Source organism: Azolla caroliniana, unplaced genomic scaffold, assembly GCF_043228905.1.
Source record: "Azolla caroliniana isolate FFs.n. ecotype wild unplaced genomic scaffold, voAzoCaro1.0.p SCAF_12, whole genome shotgun sequence".
Taxonomy (NCBI): Eukaryota; Viridiplantae; Streptophyta; class Polypodiopsida; order Salviniales; family Salviniaceae; genus Azolla; species Azolla caroliniana.
Genome location: NW_028230447.1, coordinates 7,818,130 through 7,835,451, shown reverse-complemented (window position 1 = coordinate 7,835,451; position 17,322 = coordinate 7,818,130).

Below are 17,322 nucleotides of genomic sequence, written 5' to 3'. Positions count from 1 at the left end.
CGTCCAAGGGTACTGAGGGTGATCTGTTTATCACATATGTCGCCGTCGACAGTGCCTCAGCCCAAAACTTCTTGGGTAGTTTTGCATGCGCTAGCATACTCCGGACCCTCTCCATTATGGTCCGGTTCATCCTCTCGGCCAGTCCGTTTAGTTCCGGCGTCTTCGGCACGGTAAATTCGAGCCGGATTCCCTTCGAGCGGCAGTACTCCTCGAACTGCCCCCGGTACTCTCCTCCGTTATCTGCTCGAACCGCCTTCAGCTTCCGGCCGGTTTCTCTTTCCACTCTCGCGTGGAGCTCTTTGAAGACTGATAACACCTGATCCTTCGTCTTCAGCGGTGTGGCCCACAGCTTCCGGCTGTGGTCATCTATGAACGTCACGAAGTACTGCGCTCCGGCATGTGACTTCGTGTCTACTTGACAAACATCCGTATGCACCAACTCCAGTGGTGCATTACGTCTCATCGGTGGCCTTGGTCGGAAGGAGGTCCGGTTCTGCTTACCGGCCAGACAATCAGTGCACTTCTCTAAGTGCACGTTCTTCACTGGAATGAGGTTGTCGTCTCCAAGCCTCTTCATCCCCTTCTCACTCATGTGACATAGCCTCTTGTGCCACAGCTCACCGGCAGTGTCGGAAGCCACGTTCACTTCTTCCGGACATAACCGGGCATTCATCAGGTACAATGTGTTTACCTTTCGGGCCTGAGCCACAATCAGGCTCCCTTTGCTGAACTTCATGACACCGTTCCGGATGCTACCCGTGTAGCCTTCATCATCTAGCCGATCGGCTGATATCAGGTTCAGACGAACTTTCGGAACGTGTCGGACATCCTTCAACAGCAACTTGCATCCGGTTGGTGTTGTCAGCCACACGTCTCCTATGCCGACAATTTTGGCATGTTCCTTTATTCCCCATCCGGACACAGCCGTGATCACCGGCTGAGTAGGATGAGAAGCATTTCCGGTTCGGGGTAAGGTGGAACGACACTCCAGAGTCTACCACCCAGGTCATCTCGTCGCCGGCATGGTTTATCTCACTCTCCTCGGTGATGAGCATCAACTCCTCTTCACTTGCCGCAATTGCCGTCGTTCCCTTCCGGTCCGGCCCCCTCCGGTCTTTACCGTTCCGGTCTGTACCGTTCCGGTTCGGGGTTTGCTTCGAATTGGTACCGTCGGTTTCCTTGTCTTTACGGAAATGCCGACAATTCTTTTGGAAGTGTCCCGGCTTGCCGCAATAGAAGCAAGTAGGCCTCCCCCTTGACTTTGACCGTGTCCCCGACTTCTCCCGGTTCTGGGGACTACGGTTTCTATGTCTTCCACGTTCCGATTCGGTAAGGAGCGCTTTGGAGTCGGAGCTCGTATCTTTGTCTTTCCGACGAGCCTCCTCATCTAGTAAGCTCGACTTTACTCTTGCTAGGGATAACCGTTTTCCTTCCGGCCCGGCGTTGCCCAAAGTGACAACCAACGTCTCCCAGCTATCCGGGAGAGAACCGAGCATGTGTAGCGCTAGGACCTCATCGGCAAGAGGTACTTCCAATGACGTTGCCTGGTGGATCAGCCCCTGGAAGGCATTCATATGCTCCGCCATGCTGGAGCCATCTTGGTACCGGAGTCTTACTAGCTTCCAGAATACCGACACCTGATTGACAACATTTTTGTTCTGGAACATTATGTCGATCTTCTCCCAGAGCTCATGAGCCTTGCTCTCTTCATTGAAGTTGTTGTACAGGCTCATGTCGATGAAGCATTGTATGTACGCCGTTGTCTTCATGTGCATCACCTCCCATATCGCGGCGTCGATTTTGTCCGGTCTCTTGTCCCCGAACTAAACCGGCAGCTAGAGGTCTTTAACCACGAGCATGTCCCTCATCTTCGACTTCCACACTGAATAGTTGGAGCCGGTGAGCTTGAACATGCCGCCAAACGATTCGTCCATTTCCTGTGTCGATTTCGCTCTGATACCACTTGTTGTGAACTCGACGTTCCTTATGTCCGATGCTCGGCCACAACCGAGATTCTTTTCATACACAGAAAAAACAGGTAATGAAACGCGACACAAAGGGGAGAAATGGTACACAGGAAGTTTACGTGGAAAACCCCAAAATAGGGGAAAAACCACGGCAGCCCACAGGCTGCAAACTGTCACTATGTAGGAATATACAACAGTGAGTTCACTGAGGCAACGACCTCGTGCTCTCAGATCTTCGCCACAGGCGGCGGTTACAACAGAGGCAACGACCTCGTCTCTCTCTCTCTCTCTCTGTACAGATACGCGCTCTCGCTTCTTCTTGCACCAACAAGGAAGAATAACAATAACAAAAACGACACACCTAAAAGTTTGCCCTAAGTCATATTTATACTAATATGACTTTTCGGCTATTTACAAATGTAGCCTTGATGGGCTCTCAGAAACATATTTACGAATATGTCTCTTCATCCGGTTCATACCGGGCCTACACCATCCGGCTCTCCGCAGTCGGGTACTCCCCATCCTGTTTATACCGGGCCTACACCATCTGGCTCTCCGCAGTCGGGTACTCCCCATCCGGTTCATACCGGGCCTACACCATCCGGCTCTCCGCAGTCGGGTACTCCCCATCCTGTTCATACCGTTTCGGCACTGCTCTTCTCCCTTCCCATCCGGAGGGACCTGTCTCCCAACAATCTATATGGAGTAACCGAAAGGCTTTGTGGCATCCGGCTAGGAACATCTAGTCTACCGACTCAGGAAGAGTTTATACGGCCTGAAACAGGCACCCTGATAGTGGTACAAAAAGTTCGATGACTTCATCCAGTCGGTCGGCTTCTCCAAGAGTGATGAGGACCATTGTCTCTTCACCAAAACAGCTCAAGATGGGTCTCCAGTCTTCCTCATCATTTATGTGGACGACATGCTACTCTCCGGCCGGAGAGCTCACTGAACTCGTTCGGAAACTGTGGTTGAAGTTTGCCTTGAAGGACCTCGGTCTGGCAAGACACATACTTGGTATGAAGATTAGTCGGCATCGCGATAAACGACAACTTTTTTTGTCTCAAACCGACTACATCGGACGTGTCTTGGAACGCTTCAACATGCACTCAGCCAAGTCTGCTTCGTCCCCGCTCCCCATTAACCTTCGGTTGTCTCAGTGAGACTGCTTGACATCCGGTCCGGAGGGGGAAGATATGAAGTCGGTACCGTATGCACCGGCAGTCAGCTCCCTTATGTACGTGATGGTCGCGACACGGCCTGATATTTCTCACGTCGTAGGAGTCGTTAGCAGATTCATGCACAACCCAGGCCGATTGCACTAGAACGCACTCAAGCATGTGTTCAGATATCTAGTTGACACAAAAGACCGCGACATTCTTTTTGGCCCAAACTCAACCTCAGGCGTAGTCGGTTACACCGACTCGGACTTCGTCGACTGCGTGGACAATCGGAAATCAACAACCATATATTGTTTCAAATTCGGCAATGGAGCAATCTCATGGAAGTCGAAACTTCAAGAGTGCACAACCACCTCAACGACCGAAGCGGAATATGTAGTCGCGTCCAACGTGGCAAAAGAAGCTTTATGGCTCGGTCGGCTGGCGCACACATTTCGACAAGTCGACCTCGACTCGGCTCAGTTGTCTACAACAACAATCAGGGTGTTGTTGCTTTGTCAAAGAATTCGGTTCACCACAACGCCTCCAAGCATATCGACATTCGATATCACTTCGTTCGGGATTGCGTCATTTCAGGTAAAATCGGTCTCGAGAAAATATCCACAACCAATAATGTCGAAGATGGAATGACCAAGTGTCTTTCGGCGGATCATTTCCGGTCCCTTCGGCACCAGATGGGTGTAACGAAAAATCGGTCCGATTAAAGTCGGACACACAACACAGGATGGTTTCAAACAACAAACATCGGTTCTTTGAGGATCAGTTTCAACTATTCCGACCCGGCCGGTTCAGGCTTCAGTCTTCGGATCCTGCCGACTCGAACAAAACCGATCTGTTCGACAACCTTGTACATACCTGTAACTTTAGTATAACCCATGTATACGCCCATTACGGGGGAGTGTCGAATACGAGTGTATAATGGCCGTATTCACACTGTCCTTTTTGGACAGCCCAAGTTTGGGTTATTTTTGTAAATAGCATAAAGGGCAGTTGCCCTAGGATAGTCACTATAGTGACTTTGTAACCTTTAGTAAAGGTTGGTTGGTTGTCATTTGTAACGGTTGCTATTGAGAAATAAAATGTGTTCTTTGTGCCTATCTCTCTCTCTCTCTCTCTCTCTCTCTCTCTCTCTCTCTCTCTCTCTCTCTCTCTCTGTGTATATTGTTTCATTCGGATACGCAGGTTCTTCACCATCACAGATGTTGTTTGTTCTTCCACACTGATGACCTTGTCCCCAACACGTGCCAGATCTCAAGAAGAATCTACTGTCCATTTCTGCACTGATCGACAAGGGTCTTGATGTTAGATTCAAGAAGTCAGGTGCAGAAATAACAGATTATGTTGGCAAGGTTGTAGGAATAGAGGTAAGGCGCAACAATCTCTATGAGCTCAGCGTGTTTACAATTTTTACTAACCACAACACAAGTACTAACACAAAGCAATGGCATGAGAGATCTGGGCATCTCAATGTTGTTGTGTTGAAGGAGATGAAGAAGTCGAATATGGTAGTTGGGTTGCCAACCCTATCTGACTTAAGTCATGTTTGTGATGCTTGTATGATGGGCAAGCATCAAAGATCAACCATTCCAAAAGAGAGTCAAAATCGGACAAAGACTCCTCTACAACTAATACACATCGACCTCTCTGGAAAAATGGTGACTCCTACAATGGGTGGATCTCTCTACTATATGCTACTAGTCGACGACTTCAGTAGAAAGATGTGGGTTTACTTCCTTCGGGAGAAGGTAGAAGCTTTTAAAATCTTCAAAAGATGGCATAAGTTTGTCGAGCGAGAGTCCGAAAAGTTAGTGAAGGAGTTACGCTCTGATCGAGGTGGAGAATTCTTATCAATAGAATTTTGTGAGTATTGCAAAGAGCATAGAATTAAGCGCCAACTTACAACTGCCCACACCCCACAACAAAATGGTGTTGTTGAATGTCAAAACTGAACAGTTGTCGAGATGTTGAAGGCACAAGCAATGCCTGACCATTCTGGGCTGAAGTAGTGAATACAACAATTTAAATCCTCAATCGAAGCTACACGAAGGCACTTCAAGGGAAAACACCCCAAGAAGCTTATTCAGGCAAGAAACCTTTAGTGTTGCACTTCAGAACCTTTGGGTGTACGTGCTACGCACATGTTCCAGATGTGAGCAGAAATAAGTTGGATGCTAAAAGCAAGAGGTGTATCTTTCTTGGATATAGTGAAGAGTCAAAGGCCTATCGACTCTACGATCCAGAGGCAAGAAAGATATTGACAAGCCGCGATGTGGTGTTCGATAAGGAACGATCACAGCTAGATGAGAACAATGATTCTCAAGTTACCTCATCAATCGAAGAAGTATTCCACCCAATCTGGACCCACTGTCCAGAAAAGGAAGCTGACCCATTTGATGGTAATGGCTCAGTAGTTCAGCCTATGCTAGTCCCACATGTAAAGAAAATACCTAAGTGGGCTTTACAACTCTTCAATGACCGTACTCCTAAAGTTGAGTTTCCTGAAACTTCAACTGATGGATTACAAAGATCAAGAAGAATACAGGAGCAAGGGAGAGCCTCTGACCACATTGTCAACATGGCTCTAATGGTGGACATCATAGGCTCAGTGAGTGAGCCGACCTCGGTGGAGGAAGCCATGGCCAACCCGAAGTGGAAAGAGGCGATGATATCAGAATATGATAACATCATGAAAAATGACACATGGGAGTTGGTAGAGAGGCCAACAAAGAGGAAGGTGATAGGCACCAAGTGGGTGTGGAAAGTAAAGTATAAAGTTGATGGTTCTTTGGAGAAATTCAAGGCTAGGCTAGTGGCACAAGGATACTCCCAAATTGAAGGGTTCGATGTACAAGAAACATTTGCCCCAACAGCTCGCATGACAACAATTCGAATGGTCATAGCATTGGTTGCTTCAAGAGGATGGCCGATTTATCAAATGGATGTCAAATCGGCATTTCTGAATGGGCATCTCAAGGAGGAGGTATACGTGACACAACCACCAGGGTTTGAGATGCCGAATTCAGAAAACAAAGTCCGCAAGCTGAAGAAGGCGTTGTATGGTCTAAAGCAAGCACCAAGAGCTTGGAACAAAGGATAGACAACTTCTTACGTTCAATCAACTTTAAGCAATGTGCTTCTAATGCAAGTATGTATGTCAAAATGAAGGACGGGAAACAAGTCATAATCATCATTTACGTGGATGATCTTGTACTTAATGGTGACCATGAAGAGTGTATTGGCCAAACACAAGAGTGTTTGAAAACTGAGTTTGAAATGATAGACTTGGGGATTTTACACTACTTCCTTGGAATTGAGGTTTGGCAAACCTCAGTTTGCATCTTCATGTCACAAAGAAAGTATGCAACAGAGATCTTGAAGACCTTTGGAATGATGGACAACAAGTCGAAGTCAACTCCAATGGAGTCAAACTGCAAGCTATCCCAAGAAGACCTGCCACCAATGGTTGACATAAGGAAGTATAGACAACTAGTAGGAAGTTTAATTTTCCTATGCAACACTAGACCGGATATCTGTTTTGCAGCCAATGTGGTGAGTCGATTCAACAATAAAACCAAAGGAGACTCATTGGAAAGCTGCACTATGTGTATTAAAGTACATTGTGGGTACTTTAAATTACAGAATCTTCTACAAGCCAACAATTGACGAACTTAGTGGGTATTGCTACTCTGACTGGGTTGGAGATAGTGATTCCAGAAAATCAATTTCTGGATATTGTTTTTCAATAGGCTCTGGAGTTGTTTCATGGAGTAGTAAAAAACAACCAACAGTGGCACTATCTTCAGTGGAGGCAGAATACAAAGCAGCATGCATAACAACATGCGAGGTAGTTTGGCTAAGAAGAATCCTTATGGATGTGGCGGTTCTAATAAGGATGACAATGGTATTGAGGTGTGACAATCAGAGTTGCATGGCCATTGCCAAGAACCTCGTATTTCATGCGCGTACTAAACACATAGAGATTCAGTATCACTATGTGCGGGAGCTAATAAATGATGAGATTGTGGAGCTTGAGTATTGTCTTACATCATAAAATGTTGCGGATATCTTCACAAAGGCGCTTGGAGCAGAACAACTACAACAACACCTTCGACAACTAGGAGTTGGCCCAATACCAAGTGAACTCAATGGGTTGATCATTGAAGGGGCGTGTTAGATATAATCAATGATCAGCCTGAAGTTGTAAATCTATCCCCATATGCGCTCTTAGAGTGCACATTTTGTGATAACACCCCAAATGAGGAGTGGCTAGTGTGCAACTTGACCATATGGGTTGATAAGATGTTAATCTAGGAAACCGTAGATGTGTAGGACACAATGTATTTAGGAAAGAGCGAAATAGGTAATAGGATTGGCTAATCAAGTCAACTATAATATTTCGTGGGCAAGTTACGATGTACTTAGTCTTGAAGTATGTGCCATTGACTTCAAGATAAGTACTATCTAGCACTGGCCTATATCTATGGAATTGGGTCATATTAAATGACAAGTCAGTTGACAGAAAAGGAATATCTCCACTACTATCAACTGACTTGCACATTTAATGTTATACTCAGACCAAACATAGAATATAATCCACTTTCTTACACAGTGGCTAGATTGATCATCAGTCCCCACTAATTTTGTAGTGAGTTGGTCCATATCCTATCTAAGCTCTAAGGTGTGAGCGCATGGGTAAACTACCATTGTGAGCTACTCTCATATGTAATAGAAGTTTTGTTTTCATATATCCATCTTTGTAATTGTAACTCTATATACCTATCTAATCGATTCTCAATATTTCTAACATGGTATTAGACAAGACACAGAAGTCTGAATGCCTTTATGAAAAGGAGAGGTGCATGGGCACGCCCAAAACACTCCCTAATCACAAGACACATGAACACACAAAAGGAAGGTTTACACACCAAACATAGAAGTTCGAATGTCTTTGTGAAAAGGAGAGGTGCATGGTTTCTTGAAACCTTCCTCGTCACAAGACGACCAAATGCCCAAAGAAGAGACAAGAACACGCACATGAATGTTCGAATGCCTTTATGAGGAGGACAGGTGCATGGTTTCCCAAAACCTTCCCTATCACAAGTCACACAAACACACAATAGAAAGGCTTACACACAAGACAGGTAGGTGAAAGGAAACATTACTTGATTACAAAATAAGAACATTTTCTACAAAGAAGATAGTTCATCAAGGAAGGGGAAAGAGAGATGGAGAAAAGGAGTGGAGTATAGAAGAGGGAGATCCTTCATTGATGTTGACCCCTCTTTTTCAGCCTTCCAAATCGGCAAAGCATCCACGTCCTCTTCTCCCCCCTTTCTTGTTAATAAGGAACTCTTATTTATAGGTTTTCTATTGCTTCCCCCCCCCCCCCCCCCCTAAAAAAAGCTTCTCTATGTGAGGTGTTTTCTATTTTCATCACTACTTCTCTTTTGTAATCTCAAATTGAAGAAACCAAGCTACATTTCGAAAGCTCTCCTTATGAGATTTTTTATGAATATTTGCTTTAAAAATTTGGATATTAGATGAAGAAGTTAGGTTTGTTTGATCCCAAGTCGAACCAATGCACATCAAGAAAGTACAATGGGTGGTTAGGAGTTGAACCAAGAATTCAAATAAATGACATAGAATGTATAAATAAGCCTAATGGTTAATGGAAAAATCATCAGAATTTGGCCCGATTGCCTACATTAGTTGCGCACTAACAAAATCAGAGCAAAATTATTCAACAACAGAAAATGATTTTTTACCCGTGGTATGGTTGTTCCAAAAATTCCATCCATACTTGCACGACACAATGGTGCAAGTAGAGACAAATCATCAACCTTTAATATCCCTAATTTAGAAGACACAACCACCAGGACGACTACTTCGTTGGGCCCTTGCTTAGTAAAAATATAATTTCATAATGATATATAAATGTGACCAATCCAATGTAGTGGTGGATGCCCTCTCACATATGGAATATCAAGTTGCTCAAGTAAGCAAGACTGATATTTCGCTACATCAACATCAAATAAAACAGATGCAACAACAAGACCCAACAATCAAGGAAATTATAATATGAATTCAAGCAAGTCATGATGCACAACTTAGCCGAAATTTTATCATGATTGACAATGTTCTATATATGTATGTCAGGGATGTCCACCACAGTTGTATGTCCCCGTAGCATTGTGAGTGACATACCTTGATTTCTATCACAACCACCAACTATCTAGCCATTTCACTTTCCATAAACTTCTCCATCGAATACGCTCCATGTACTATTGGCCGAAGTTGCAACAATCCATATCGGTGTTCCTCTAGTCATGCCCTATGTGTCAGGCTATGAAGAGTCTGCAATCCATGGGCAGATCATTGACATCGATCATGGTGAAGGAACCCTTTGAGATGGTCGATTGGAACCTCATGGGGCCATTCCTAGTTTCACTCCATGGCAACAAATACATATTAGTGATCACGGAGTACCTGACTCATTGGTGTGAGGTCGTTCCTTTACTTGATTCAACGGCAAGTACAATAGCAAAGGCACTACTACAACACATCATTTTCCCCCACGGGTGTCCACAATAACTCATTTCGGATTAGGGATCTCAATTTTGAAGTTAAGTTCTCAAAGTACTCGCACAAAGTTTAGCGATCAAACAACTATTTACTTCACCATACCATCCCTAAACCAACAGGCTCACGGAAAGGATGAACAATACTATTAAAACAAGTGATAACCGTTTATGTTGATTCATTGCACCAATCATGGGATCATGTACTCCCATTTGTGGTACATGCTTACAATACTTTGGTTCAAGAATTAACTTGGGTGAGTCCATTCAAAGAATTATATGGTAGGGATCCACGACTTCCACCAAACCCACATGCCATCAAGATACACACTAATCACATAGATGCAACGTCATGGTGGTTATACCTGCAATCCAACATTCCTCTCCGACGGGCACTCCAATACAACCTTAGTAAGACACAACAACGTCAGAAAAAACATTTTGATGTCACACATCCCGTTGTCGCCACTTGTTCCAACTTTATCGGATGTACCAACTTCTTCAGTCGACTCGACTTCCTTTTTCTTCTTGTCTCCCCCTGTTTCAGTTGTTTCCTTCTCTCCGGCTGCTTGTCCGATGCCTTTGCCTATTTTCCCGGTTTCTGTTTTGGTTTCATCCTTTCTCCCCCTCAAGTGCGACATGTCGAGATGTTGAAGACCAAGCATCTTCGAAAAATGTTGCTACTTGTCGGTGCCGAGTGCCTTGGTGAAGATGTCAGCAACCTGTCGATCCGTCTAGACATACCGGAGTTCAACTTCACCGGTGAGGACCCACTCGCGTACAAAGTGGTAATGCACTTCGATGTGCTTCATCCGAGCATGGAACATGGGGTTCTTCACTAGTTGCATGATGCTCATGTTCTCGCAGTGGATCGGGATTAGAGTCTGTACTTGGATCAGCAGGTATTGCAATAGCCGCCAAAGCCATATGGCTTCACAGGTGGCAATGGTAGCGTCCTGATACTCAACCTCAGTGCTCGATAGAGCCACAATAGGTTTCTTTTTGCTACTCCACGCAATAGTTGCGCTACTGAGAGAGAACATGTAACCAGAAGTAGACCAACGATCTGACACATCACTAGCCCAATCAACATTTGTATATCCGACTAGCTTTTCGGTTTTACCGTGTCGGTATAACAGTCCCCGGTCCTTAGTGCCGCTAACATACGTCAATATTTGGTGTGTGCACTGAAGATGCTCCACGGTTGGTTCTTGCATGAATTAACCAGTCATCCCGACCGGATAGTTGATGTCAGGTCGAGTTATTGTTAAATATATAAGGCTTCTGACAATTTGTCGGAACCGTCTCTCATTGCAAGCCGGTTCGAAGTCAGGACGAAGCTTGAGGTTCCAGCCTAGGGGTGTGGAGACTAGTCGGCAATCCGTCATGCCAAACTTGTACAACATATTCAACACATAGTGCCGTTGTGAGAGCAATATGCCATTGGGGGTGTGGACCACTTCGATCCCAAGGAAGTAATGAAGGTCCCCCAGGTCCTTCATTTCGAATGCATCCGACAACTAGGACTTCACTCGGCCGATTTCAGCGAGGCCGGGTCTGGTGATGACTAGATCATCCACGTATAACAAGATACATATCATACCTTCGAGGCCGCAAACCCCATCTTACGCAACCACTGCGTGATCTTCAAATTCCAAGATCGAGGGGCTTGCTTCAAGCCGTAAAGCGACTTCTTGTGTCGGTAGACTGCCGACTTGTTCATCTCCAACTGAAAATCAAGGGGTTGGATCATGTAGACTTGTTCTTCAAGGTCACCTTGAAGAAACACATTCTTCACGTCCATTTGGTGAAGATGCCACCCCCATGACACAACAACTGCCAGCACCACACGAACCGACGTCATCTTCGCTACTGGAGTGAAGGTCTCGTCGTAGTCGATTCCGTGGGTCTGCACATACCCTTTGCCCACTAATCGGGCCTTGCATCGGTTGACCGAACCAACAATATTATACTTCACCTTGTACACCCAGTTGGTACATGCAATGTGCTCAGTGAGCATTATTTATACAAGTCCTCAAAAGTATTGATAGGTACTTCAATGCTCATAAATGAACTACTAACACTGACACCTAAAATATTCCTATGAGGAATATAGGTCCTAACGGCCTATCGGCTCCCCGTCGATCTGGCCTAGCAGATCGATCTCCATCCGACCTAGCTCTTGACTTCTTCAACCGATCTAGGCCTAACTGATCGGTTTCCATCCAATCTGATTCTCATCTTCTTTAGCCAATCTGGCCCAAGTTGAGCTTTGCTCGCTCAACGTGAAGGAATTTGGAGAGGATCGACACATCCTAGGCGTGAGGATAGAGCGAGACAAGACAAAGAAGATCCTATGGCTCTCCCAATCCGACTATATCCGGAAGGTGTTGAGGTGACTCAACATGGACAAATTGAAGCTTGTACCGACTCTACTCCCGACGTCGATTCGACTATTAGACAGGGAATATCCCTCCTCAAAGGTGGAGAAAGAGCTCATGAGGAAGACACCCTATGCATCGGTCATAGGAAGTCTCATGTAAGCAATGGTGGCCACCGGACCTGACCTTGCATATGCCATAGGTGCCACTAGTCACAACATTTCGAATCTCGGAAAGAAGCATTGGGAAGCTATTAAACACATATTTTGGTATTTTTGCAGAATTGAGAACTTACAATTGACTTTCGGATTGAACCGTTTGAAGTTGGCGGCTTCACCGATTCCGACCATGTTGGCAACCTCGACAATTGGAAATCAACATCAGGTTATGTCTTCATCTTCAGAGACGAAGCAATCTCGTGGAGGTCGAAGCTCCAAGAATGTATGACTCTCTCCACAACAGAGGCTGAGTACATCGCCACATCGGAAGCTGTGAAGGAAGCAATTTGGCTGCAACGATTGATGACCAATTTTTCGGCAGGGAGCGACCCAACCATCTCACTCTGACTCTCTATTGCAACTCAGAGAGAGCAACCCACCTCATTTGGAATCTGTTTTATCATGCCAAGACGAAACACATTGAGGCGAGGTATCACCATATCCAGGAGCTCGTCACTAACAAAAAGCTTGAAGTCTGAAAGGAAGATACTGAAATGTGAACATTGCCAACAGCATAACGAAGCCACTCCCAAATCACCGCTTCAGAGCACTAAGGAGACTACATCAAGTTGAGGAGCACAAGGCAGCCGAATCTGATGAAACAGTAGGAAAGTTAGAAACCAGAAAGGTTGAATGTGTTAAATAGGCAGAGTACGAAAGTGCCGAAAGGTATAAAGCTAATTGAAGGGCAGAAGAAGCCAAAAGCCGATCACAGATCCAAAAGGAGGCACGAGGATCAGTCGACCATAAGAGTTGAAGTCCGAAGGACCAAGGAGCCGACTCTACCACTACCGATTTGGCAATTAGCCGACCGACTTGTATATACTCTAATTATAGTTTAAATTCAAATTGTAATTTAAGCTTTTGGGGAAGATAACCCCTAATTCTTTGTAATGGTTAGAGTAATTTTTTTTATGGGGGAGTTTGTTGGGCCAAAAGTTCCACTCTACCCATTGTAATCCTAGTGTGAACACATCCTCACAGTTAGAGCTTACTTACCCTAACTATAAATATGAGGAACCAATTCTTGTAACTGAGGACGTAATGCAAGAAACTATCTTGAGCTCTAATGGTCTCCGAGTGTAATTGTCATCATCGTTCTGTATTATCTCTACATTGTCGTTGTGTGATGATAGTGCACCATATTCTCTCTTGTTACTTGTTTGTCGACTCCATATTCAAGATCCTATTCCACACAAAGTCAACTAACTATATGTATAGTTGACTAAGGTACTCACAAAGTACCAACACATGTGGATGGGGAGCTAGAGGTTGCCCCGAGATATCATACAGTACCTTTGCATATTCATGCCATACATGAGGTGAGGTTGGTTGTCTAGTAGATTTCCTCTCACTAAAAAAAATCCATATTCTTCTTTCTTTTCTCTTCCTAGAAGCTAGCAATACAAATGCTATTCAAAATTAGCTAAATGCAATCCCTTCTTCTCAGTGAGGTGTTGGAAGTTTTCTCTTTCTTTTTTTGTGTATAAATACCCCGAGTTACGTCACATTTTGAGCATCTCCTTGTATCATGACATTCATACATGACTCTGCCAAGTTTGGGGGCTTTGATTGTTGCCTGGAAAAAGGGGGAAGGCATTTGTGGTTGTTGTATGCAATGATCTTGAAAATCCTCCTGTAACTTCATCTAAGGGTGTGAAAGGATCCAAATCTAGCATGCCATGATATACTGCACATCTATACACATCAATTGTCTCTCAAGTAAATTGGTGATCTTGAAAATCCTCGTGTAACTTCATCTAAGGGTGTGAAAGGATCCAAATCTAGCATGCCATGATATACTCCACATCTATACACATCAATTGTCTCTCGAGTAAATTGGTACTTGTGCATCCATCCTTCACCTCAAAAGCGTAATTATGCATGATATGCTCTCGAGCCAATAGGTCTACCAAATATAGTGAACTATGTTATTTCATTTGTAAGAGATGGAGATCCCATTAGGTAATAAACTATTCTTGCGCCACCTTTTGGGTTCCAACATGTCAAAGCATCTAATCTAGGCCACTGTGAAAATCCATTATATATCGACAATTCCGAAGGTTGGAAAGTGTTTGCCATATTATGTTACTTCACTTGTATTTTTAGCTTGTCCCGTTAGACCAATCTCTTATGCCATAACTTCTCCATGATTAACAAGGCGAATGGTGTCAAATATAGTTGTTTATTCATCCTTAGTTCATCCATTGAAGTCTAGTAATAGTATTATGTCCCTAATAGTAGTAAATATAATGGTACATGTGGTGACTCTTTGAGAGGTGCAAACCTTGAGTATGAAAATTGCAATATATAGTTCCCTAAGATCCCCCCTTTTGATTTGTATACACATATAATGCACATCTACATCCTTATGCGCAACATGTGTGCTAGCATGGAGCTCCTTTTTGGTGCTTCTTGGTGTGTGGTTGGGGACAACATATCAACTCCCATTTATATCCTTGTACACTAGGGAATTTCATAACCATGCATGAACAAGTCTCTATATACATAGTCATATATGTGTTCCTAAATGTATCTTCAAAATACCCGACATCAGTCCTAACTCGATTTTGAGAGAGGCATACAACTTTATTTTTGTTTCTCTATATCCTTTTTCATTTCCCCTCTTGATGCTCTTTTTATATCATCTCTCATAAGATTCATCGTTTGCGTGATACATCATGTTTCCCCTCTTCAACAATGAACGAAACCTGCATTTTGGGTGCCTTGTGCACTCTTCTTGTGCTATTCGGGGTGCTACGATCTCGTCCTTTTCTTCTATGGTATCTTCTTGGGGTCATCCATGGAACCGGACCACCATTGAGTTCCATATTGTTCGTTTGTTGTCCATTCAGAATCATGATGTCTTGTAGCTAGGATAACAAGGTATAGGGTATAATGGTCAGAGAAATGCAGAAGAGGACAGAGAGAACAATGATGAAACTAGGAACATCGAGATGAGGCCAAGAGGATGCAGAGAGTAGCCAAGCATTGCAGAAAACACAGAGGATCAGACAGAGAGAGACATCGACGTGGCATGCATGCATGCACACACGCACACATACATACATACATACATACATACATACATACATACATACATACATACATACATACATACATACAGATAGATAGATACATACCTACATATATGCAGCCACAAAGGTGTAAGGAAGTACAAGGATTTGAATTTGAATCCATCAGAGTCGAGGCGTGTGTTGGGTTGGGTTGAGTTTCGTGAGCTCCTTCAATGTAGCTCCAGTAACATTGTCCGACAAGGTATTGATGCATCCTGTATTCCCACGATGCGAAGTTTGTTCTATCAAGATTCTCGGTAGGAAGAGCGCTTCCCATTTGAGTGTTCATTATGTCGATTTCTTCTCTATTGATGAGCCGGTTCTGTTGATCATCGGCGTGTACTACAACATAGTTGAATAGATTCAATTAAGCAACCACACACTCTGATACCATGTAAATAAATGGAGCTGGTGGTGTAATGCAACGGAAGATAATTGAGTGAGTGAGTGTGTATGCACGTAAGGCAAAACACAGAGAGAGAGAGAGAGAGAGAGAGATAAAGACTGTATATTATATTAACCAAAATACTTCCAACAGTAACTAAGTTACAAGGGGTTGGTTTAAATACAAACTAAACTAGGGCAAGGGCCCTTTCTACTATTTACAAGACTAGCCTGGTATGTCGACGAGCTAGTGTGAAACCTATCTCTATGGGAAGTTGAGTTCGACCCTCAACAATAGTGAACTATGTTATTTCATTCGTAAGAGATGGAGATCCCATTAAGTAAACAACTATTCTTGCGCCACCTTTTGGGTTCCAACATGTCAAAGCATCTAATCTAGGCCATTGTGACAATCCATTATATATCAACAATTCCCAAGGTTGGAAAGTGTTTGCCATATTATGTTACTTCACTTGTATTTTTAGCTTGTCTCGTTAGACTGATCTCTTATGCCATAACTTCTCCATGATTAACAAGGTGAATGGTGTCAAATATAGTTGTTTATTCATCCTTAGTTCATCCATTGAAGTCTCGTAATAGTATTATGTCCCTAATAGTAGTAAATATAATGATATCATCATATAATGGTACATATGGTGACTCTTTGAGAGGTGCAAACCTTGAGTATGAAAATTGCAATATATAGTTCCCTAAGATCCCCTCTTTTGATTTGTATACACATATAATGCACATCTACATCCTTATGCACAACATGCGTGCTAGCATGGAGCTCCTTTTTGTACAACATATACCCTCCTCCCAAGTCTCTAGTGCTTCTTTGGTGTGTGGTTGGGGACAACATATCAACTCCCATCTATATCCTTGTACACTGGGGAATTTCGTAACCATGCATGAACAAGTCTCTATATACATAGTCATATATGTGTTCCTAAATGTATCTTCAAAATACCCGACATCAGTCCTAACTCGATTTTGAGAGAGGCATACAACTCTATTTTTGTTTCTCTATATCCTTTTTCATTTCCCCTCTTGATGCTCTTTTTATATCATCTCTCATAAGATTCATCGCTTGTGTAATACATCATGTTTCCCTCTTCAACAACGAACGAAACCTGCATTTTGGGTGCCTTGTGCACTCTTCTTGTGCTACTCGGGGTGCTACGATCGCGTCCTTTTCTTCTATGGTATCTTCTAGGGGTCTTCCATGGAACTAGACCACCGTTGAGCGTGTTGAGTTCCATATCATTCATTTGTTGTCCATTCGGAATCCATGATGTCTTGTAGTTAGGATAACAAGGTATAGGGTATGGTCAGAGAAATGCAGAAGAGTATAGAGAGAACAATGATGAAACTAGGAACATCGAGATGAGGCCAAGAGGATGCAGAAAGTAGCCAAGCATTGCAAAAAACGCAGAGGATTAGACAGAGAGAGACATCAACGTGGCATGCACGCACGCACGCACGCACACACACACACACATACATACAGATAGATAGATAGATAGATATATGTAG